Raw genomic sequence first — 9,200 nt, 5'->3', positions numbered from 1 at the left:
TCGTATTGAGATTGAACTGGAAGGTAGGAAACAGACCAGTTGGACTAGCACTACTCTGTCCCCATGGAGACCACAGATATTTGCATATCTCACTGAAACTGTTGAGATCCCGCATCTCAAATTCAAAAGAACAGCACCTGTTAAATGTGTTGGGAGATCTTACTATGGAATGGATTCAAAAAAATTATGGTATCACAACTTGCTCATATTCTAATACCTGTATTTCAATATAATTAGTTTCCTTTATAATTTCCTATTTTCTATTATACATACTTCCTATCTTCTATTTTACTGACATTTAAAAGAGTCATTTTCAGGTTTGTGGTAGCAGCCAAACTTTCAGGAAGTTTTCTCTTCATTTTTAAAAAGGCACTGTCATTGTATTTGTTTATGCATGATGAAGAAAAAGACCTTGTGAGGCTGGAAAGATGGCTCAGCAGTTAAAAGGGCTGGCTGCTCTTGCAGAAGACCTGAGTTTAGTTCCCAGCACCCACATAGTGGCTAACAACCCTCTGTAATTCCAGTTCCAGGGGATCTGATGCCCTCTTCAGGCTTCCATGGGCTTTGCACACGGGTGCACTTACCTACATTCAGGCAATACACTCATACACATAAGATAAAAAATAATAAATAAAATGTTTAAAACAATAGAAAGAACTTGAGAAATCCCCACACAAGAAAAGGCTGAGACACCCCCTGTCCATATGGAGCAGACCCTCAGTTTCCTTGGATCATAGGTTTTAGTTTCATCCCTGGAGCTGAGATCTCATATGAAGGGGATATTTCTTTGTAGAATGAATCCCTCAAAGTCGGTATGTAGGAAAAAGCCAAAAATAGAACTCAATGATGGCCCAGTAGTAGGTAGTTGATTAACACTAGTTCAACTTAATCTGAACGAAGGGTTAAAGTAATTGTTCCCTGCCCAAACTAAGTTGGGGCAAGCCCTGCTCCAAGGAGGCCTCACCTTTAGGATTAAGCAAGGATAGAAGTATGCCCGAAAGCCATTCATTCCACTTTCATTGTTTTTCCTTTGCAGGGCATGATGGTGCATGCCTGTAATCCTGGGACTCACAGAGGTAAAGGCAGGAGGATGAAGTTTGAGGCCAGGCTGGCCTACGTAGCAAAATCCTATCACTACCTCCCTACACACTCGCACAGTTGTTTTCAGGTCTCAAAATGGCTTCTCACAGTTGAGGGAGTATATATCTGAATTATTGTTTTATTTTAATATTGACTTCATTGAGATATAATTTGTGTATCACAGAATTCTTCTATCCAAAGTGTTAAGAAACTTTTGGTCTCTTTGCAGAATTGTGTACTAATTACCACAATTTTTGAATTTTTTCTTCACCCTCCTCTGAAAGAAAATCTGATACATATACATGGTCTTTCACATTTGAGTCCTGTCCTAGTTTGTTTTTTGTTGCTGTGAAACAACGCTGATCAAAAGCAACTTAGGAAGACAGAGTTTATTTCAGTTTCCAGGTTATAGTCCATTATGGAGGGAAGCCAGGTCAGGGGCTCAAGGAAGGAATCTGGAGGCAGGAACTGAAGCAGAGACCATGGAGGAACACTGCTTACTGGCTTGCTGCCCCTTGGCCTGCTCAGTTGGTTACCTTTCTTATATAGCCCAGGCCACCTGCCCAGGGATGGCACTGCCCACAGTGGGGTGGACTGTCCTACATCAATTAGCAATTAAGATGCCTCGTACACATGGCCACAGGTCAACATATGGAGGTAGTTCCTCAATCAAGGTTTCCTCTTCCCAGATGACTCTAATGTGTGTCAAGTTGACAATGACTAAGCAACACAGGTTTCTTCTTTCCAAACCCCATTCTCTGGCAACAAGACTTCTATACAAATTTACCTACTCTGGACATTTCATACACACAGAATCATAATGTGGAGGTTTTGTAACCTCTTTCACTCACAATGATGGTTTTGAGGCTTACCCACTCTGGAATGGATGATGACTTCCTTTGGTGTGTCTATGTAGTCTGTAGACTGCACTATACTGTTTTCTTAAATTTTGTAACCTAGGTGTTTCTTTTACCTTCCATCCTATAATTTAATTTATTAAGTACTGATAAAAGGCTTTTCCAATGACTTTAGAAGTTAAACTCACAATGGAGACATCACTGAGCAGGTGCAGATAGAGTAAGGACATCCACAGGGTCCAGCCATTAGGTCACATCCAACCTTGAATTCCAAATAAAATCTATGTGTGGCCTCTTAGGGGGCCTTGGTTTATGGCCAAGCAGAAATAAAGCAGGGACAAAAATAAGTTCTGAAGGGTTTAAGGCACAACAAAATCCTTTGTATCTGATTATTTATCTTCCTCTGTCTCTTCACATTTACATCTGGACAACCTCCTCTCTGACACAATCACACAGTCACACAGATACATATGATCTTGAAACATGTTACACTTGAACATTACAAATTCTCAGCATCACACATAGAGCATCCTTAATCCAAGAATCTGAACTCTTACTGAACTTTAGGAGTGCCAGCATTATACTACAAGTGGACAATTCCACCCCTGACCTTATGTGATGGGTGGTTGTCAGAATGCAGATGCACTAAAAATACCCAACACAATCACCCTTGGGCTGTGAGGACAAGGTGGATATGAAACCCGTGTGAATTTCTTGTTAAGACTGACATTCCTCCCCCCAAGATATCTCACCATGTATATGCAAATATTCCATAGTCTGAAAAAAATCCCAACTCTAAAACATTTCTGGTCCCAAACATTTCAGACAAAAGGTATTCAACCTGTGACATGTATGCCACAGTAACAGCTACAAGTCGACACTTACAGATGTGTGTGACCTGGCCAACAGAATCCTTTTATCATTTTTTGGCTAGATGTCACTATTAAAAATTGAACATTTGGGGCTGGAGAGATGGCTCAGTGATTAAGAGCACTGACTGCTCTTGCAGAGGACCCAGGTTTGCTTTCCAACACCCCCATGGCAGTTAACAGCCATCCTAACTCCAGTTCCAGGGCATCCAACACCCTCTTCTGACCTACAAGGGCATTGCACAGCACGGGTGCACTTACATACAAGCAGGCAATACTCTCATACACATAAAATAAAACAAAAAAATATATAAAAATTGAACGTTTGAGTGGCCAACTCATTCTCCCCGCTCCCCTAAGGCAGGGTTTCATGTATCCCAGGCTAATCTCAGACTTGCTAAGCAGCCAAGGACGATCTTGAACTTCTAATCCTCCAGCCTCCATCTCCTGAGTGCTAGGATTACAGACTTTCATCACCAGGCCCAGTTCATGGGGTGCTGGGGATGGAATTTAGGACTTTGTACATGCTAGGCAAGCACTCTTGCAACTAAGCTGCATTCCAGCCCACCAACTCACTTAAAAATTGGAACACCTGACCCCTAACCCCACTGCCCAGAGTTACACAGTCTGCTAGAGACAGCCATTGTTGATCCTCAGATGGGGCCAGTGGGTGTCTCTAGTGCACACAGCTGATGAACAAGAGCGGCAGCTTACATGCCTCACTTTCCACTGCAATTTGTACAGAGAAAGTAGATGTAAATTTAATTTGCTTGCCTCTGAGGGACAAGAAGGTTTATGTGTGCATATGCTTGAAATTTATTTATCTAATTAAACAACTCAATACCATTATGATTGAATTTAGGCTCCTAAATATAACACAAAGATGAGGGGACTTGCCTGCAGGATATGATTCTATCTTTAAAATACACTGGAGAGGAAACCTAGGATGGTGGTGTTATAAGGTTGTTATTCTTTCAATTAGTTTGGTGTAATCATCTCATTACTAGTCCGTGAACTTGCTTCTTTTTGTTAAAATCTTCTGTGTCAGAAATAAGACAGAATGGAAGAAAAGAATCTCCAAATGAAAGCATCCTGTAAAGTCTTCCTTTAATCTGATGCTGGGTAATTCACTGGAAAACCTTTCACATTTTTTTTTCACTAAGATGGAGCCTCCATTTCTTAACTAAATTTTGTTTCTGGTCAAAACAATGAATTTAATCTGGCAGGTTTTTTTTTTCTTTCTTTCCTTCCTGGGTAGAGGGAACCTCAATTGAGGAATTCCCTCCATTGTATTGGCATGTGGCTATGTCTGTGGGGCATTTTCTTGATTGTGGAGTGATGTAGGAGGGCCCAGGCCGCTGTGCTTGTTTAAGAAAGCAGGCTGAGTTCAGGCCAAGGGAGCAAGCCAGTAAGCAGGGTTCTTCCATGGTCTGTGCTTCAATTTTTACCTCCAGTTTCCTACCCAAGTTCCTGCCTTGGCTTCCCTTGATGATGAACTAATCTGCAAGCCAAATAAACCTTTTCCTCCCCAAGTTGGCTTTGGTCAGTGTTTCATCACAGCAACAGAAAAGAAAGTAACTAGGACAGAAATTGATGCTAGAGAGTGGGTTACTGCTGTGACAGACTTGACCATGTTTTGGGGGACGGGGGGACTGTGGAAGTATTTAGACCTTCCCAGAGGTGACACCACTCACAGTGGGCTATCAAGTTGACAACTGATGCTACCCAGCATGCAGGGTCTCTTCCAGTCCTATGAAAATGATACAGCTCTGCTACCTGTGGGTGAAGGCTTTTTGCTGAGACTATGTGACAGTTACTGTTCATTGTCAACTTGGCTGGACTGGAATCACCTTTTGGCCAGTATTCTGTCACCCAGTGAGAGGGACCCCCGTCTGAGCACTTCCTCCCTGACCTCTGCACCACAGCTTCTAGGAGCTAATGTGGAAATGGGAGTGCGGTGACAGGTTTGTAGAAAGCATCATCTTCATTTCAGAGTCCAGAACAATTAGTTCCCATTCTTCTTAAAATTTTATTTATTTTTATGTGTATGAATGTTTTGCCTGTATGAAAATGTAAATGTACCCATGCTTATGATGCCTGTAGAGGCCAGGAGGGGGCATCAGATCCCCAGGAAGTAGAGTTATAGATGGTTGTCGGCTATCTTGTGGGTTCTGGGAATTGAACCCTGGTCCACTAAAAGAGCAGCCAGTGCTCTTAACCGCTGAGCCATCTCTCCAGCCCTGACGGTTCTCATTCTTCACCTCATCTGTGCTCCGCTATGAAGCACCACCTCCTCCCCATTCTTTTGAAGGACTTCCAACATAATCTCTTCAATGTGTTCAGTCTCACAAAAGCCAGAAAGAACTGCGGGCTTTTCTTCCAGCTCTGCAACTAGGCAAGAAAACATTAATAGTTTGGTGACGCACATGTAATGGAAGAAGTTAAATGTACAGGGGCAGCTGGGGATGCAGCTCAGTGGTAGAGTGATTGCCTAGCATGTATGAGCTCTGAGTTCAATCCCTAACACTGCAAGCACTGACAACAGCAACGACAACAATGATAAATATATTCAGGGAGCCAGGGGCAGTGGCTCATGCCCGTAATCTCAGTATTCAGGAGGCCAAAGCAGGAGAACTGAGCACAATTTCAGCCTGTGTTACAGAGTGAGACCCTGTCTCAAAAACTCCAAAGGGAGAACACACACACACACACACACACACACACACACACACCACTCCTCAAATTACAACTTAGTAGCTCATGAAAAATACCTTCCTTGTTGTAAGCTGGTTACCAACATATTGCAAATGAAAGTCATGTTTAAGTGTGTATTTCCTGGAAAGGAAAAGGAAATAAAAAAAATAAAGTCAGTTATTCTCCTTCAGGAAGTATTTTGATCAGCCTTGGACCTGCTGACATTCTTATTTAACCTATCAGAAAAAAACCATGCACATAAGCACATAGCTCACTGCAGTTTGGATCTGAATGTCCCCAGTGGCCTATATGTTAAAGGCTTGGTTCCTCGCTTGGCCTTATTGGGGTTGGAGAGATGGCTCAGTGGGCATAGTGCTTGCTGTGTAAGCACAAGGACCCGAGTTTGGATCCCCAGCACCCACAAAAAAAGCTAGGTGTGGTGGCATTCACCTGTAAGCCCAACACTGGAAACAGATGAATCCAGGGGGCTCACTGGTCAGTCTGTTGAGCTGAAATGGTGAAGCTGCAAGTTCAATGGGAGACCTTGTCTCAAAAAATAAGGTGGTGTGAATAGAGCAAGACACATGGTATTGACTCTGGTCTTCATACATGCACATATGCACACAAGTGAGCACACCCACATACACATGTGCTGCACACACATGTAATTATAAACAAAGTTTAAGAAGAAAAAAAGACCCCCAAATTTAATATGTTGGATGTAGTGGTGCACACCTTTAATCGCAGGTAGACAGATCTCTATTAAGGCCTTGTCTACATGGCATGCCAGGCCAGCTGGGGATACAGGAAGACCATGTGTTAAAAAAAAAAAAAAAAGATTATGAGGAAGTCTTCTGGTGATTAGGGTGTGCCTTCCTCTACCCATCATGAGGACAGTCTGTTGTGCTGTACATTCCTACTATGATATAATGTGCCACCATAGCTCTAATGTAATGGGATAAGCTGGTTATGGACTAAAACTTCCAAAATCATGGGGCAGAAGGACCCTTTCATCCTCATAAATTGATTTATCATAGGTATTTGTTACAGTATCAGAAGGCTAGCACATAATGACTCAAGGATTAAGAGCTCTGGCTGCTCTTCTAGAAGACCCGAGTTTGGTTCTCAGTACCCACAGGGCAGCTAACAATCATCTGTAAATCCAGTTCTAGGGGATCCATCACTCTTCTGCCTCTGAGGGCATTGCATGCCTATGGTGTACTTACATACATGTAAGCAAAACACTCATACGCATGAAATAAAAAAGCTTCACAAACTGAGAATCAAGAGTTCTAAACATAATTCTATGGGGGACATTCAAGATTCAACTCTTAACAGAGATCAAGGGTGGTAGCTAAGTTTTAACTGTGAACTTGGCACAACCAAGAATCACCTGGGAGGGAAGTCTCAATGAGGGACTGTCTAGGTTAGGTTGGCCTATGGGCGTGTCTGTGGGCTATTAGTGGGGAGACCCACGCACTATGGGTGGTGCCATTCTCTGCAGGGGTCCTGGGTTGTATAAGAGCAGAGTCAGCCAGATGCGCTCTGGCATGCATGCATTAATCCCTTACTTTCTGGCCCTTGACTTTGGTTGCATGTTGACTAGCTGACTTGAGTTCCTGCTGCTATAACTTCCCCACAACGATGGACTGTAACCTGCAAGTTGCTTTTATCGGGGGTATTTTATCACAGTAACCAGAAAGGAAACTAACACACGAGGTTAAGAGAAAAAGATGGCTGGACATGGTACTTTTATTACTGGTAATATTTTAGATACTGTATGCCAGTGACCTTTTCCTGTGTGTGTGCTGGGGGTGGAACCCAGAGCCTCACACATGCTAAGCATACACTCTACCATTGACCACCCCAGTCTAGACCGGGCTACTACCAGAATTGTTCATTAGACAGTTTCCATAAATATAGAGCAGATTCATTTCACTGTTTCCGGTTTGTCTCCATCCCTAACCCTAAGACCCTGGGGGTGAGAGACGCTCCCTCTTTATGCTTTTAATATATACTTGAAAAAAAAATGGGGGCTGGGGAGATGGTCCAGTGGGTAAAAGCACTGCACTTGCCACATAAGCATCAAGACCCGAGTTCTGATCCCCAGAACCCACATAAAGCTGGATGTGGCAGTGGGTGTCTGTAATATCTGTGCTCCCACTATGAGATGGGAAGTGAAGACAGGAGAATCCTGGGAGCTCCGAGGCTTGCTAGCCTGGTGTACATAGCAGCCAGCACAAAGACCCTGTGTCAAAGAAGGTAGAGGGCTAGGACTGACAGTCAAGGTTGTCCTCCACATTGGTGCCAATGCACACACCAACACCCACACCCACATGCACACCCCCCCACACACACATATAAACACAGACATACAATATTTTTATTTTATTTTTAGTGTTAGGGATTGACAGGAAGCTACTTACACGCTGGGCATACATTCAATCACTGAGTTACAACTGCAGTCCCAAATATTCCTTTAAATACTATTCTGGGAACTAGAGAGATGGCTCAGTGGTTAAGAACACTGGTTGTTCTTTCAGAAGACCCGGGTTCAAATCCCAGCACCCACATGGCAGCTAACAACTGTCCGTAACTCCAGTTCCAGGGGATCCGATAGCTTCTTCTGTCCTCGTGGGCATTGCACGACACGGGTGCACTTACATACATGCAAGCAATACATGCATGCACATAAAATAAAAAAAAAATTTAAGTATTTTTGAATTACTATTCTGACTTTTTTTTCCTTTCTTTGTAAGCTATGGGGAAAAAATAAGGGCAAATTGCAATGCTATTTCTAGCCAGGTTTATTCTGGGGTTACCTCTACTCTTAAGTGTCAGCCCAGAATAGCATCTGCAAGCCCCCACTGCTGATGCCACAGTCTTGGTGCTTTCTACCACTCCAAATTTAGGTCCTATGTGTCAAGGAACCAAGTATATTCCTGTATCATCCCTGCGTTGTGTCTGTCCTGCTCCTGCTCAGGGTCTGTGTGAACACAAGCCAGAATCAATTCAAGGAGGAAAGCTGGGTTGCAAAACGCAGCGGTGACACTTTGGGGCTATCTTTCAAAGCAGTTCTCTCCAATCACAGCTGATTCTCCTTAGTGAAGGCAGTCACATTCCAGAAAATGACTGAAAAGTGAATTAGTAATATGAAGTTCCTGGCCTACGGGAAACGTGTTGTTAGGCTCCAGCAAGCAGATGTTCGCAGCATCCTTATGACTAAGCACACACAACCTTCTTTTCTGTGTGCTTGTGTTTACAACAGATTCATTTATATAGAGTAGATCCCTGTCATTGAATTCATGGCCCACACCACCACCACTGCTGCCTGAGCCGGATTTCTCTGACACACCTGTTTTCTCTCTGAGACCATCACAGCGTCCTCACGCCTAGCAATGTTCTGCCAGCTTCAGCACTACGCTAAAGGACACCTGACCTCACATTACCCACAAGAAGCACGGAAGGCCCCAAAAAGGCACCATACAGACCCTGAAAGGACACTTGCTGATTGATGAAACAAGGACAGAGAGCACTGGCTGGTTCAACCCAGAATTCACCTCAGGCAGCTCGAGCCTTCCTATGCTCTGTTCCTATCTGCAAAGCACAGGGAGGGTACAGCAAGTTTGGATTTGGGGGCTGTAAATAAATTGTAATAAATAAGCAGATCTTCAATAGCAGGATATATATATATATACAC

Source organism: Nannospalax galili, unplaced genomic scaffold (genome assembly GCF_000622305.1).
Source record: "Nannospalax galili isolate Female #2095 unplaced genomic scaffold, S.galili_v1.0 scaffold923, whole genome shotgun sequence".
Classification (NCBI taxonomy): domain Eukaryota; kingdom Metazoa; phylum Chordata; class Mammalia; order Rodentia; family Spalacidae; genus Nannospalax; species Nannospalax galili.
This window is presented reverse-complemented; position numbering follows the sequence as displayed.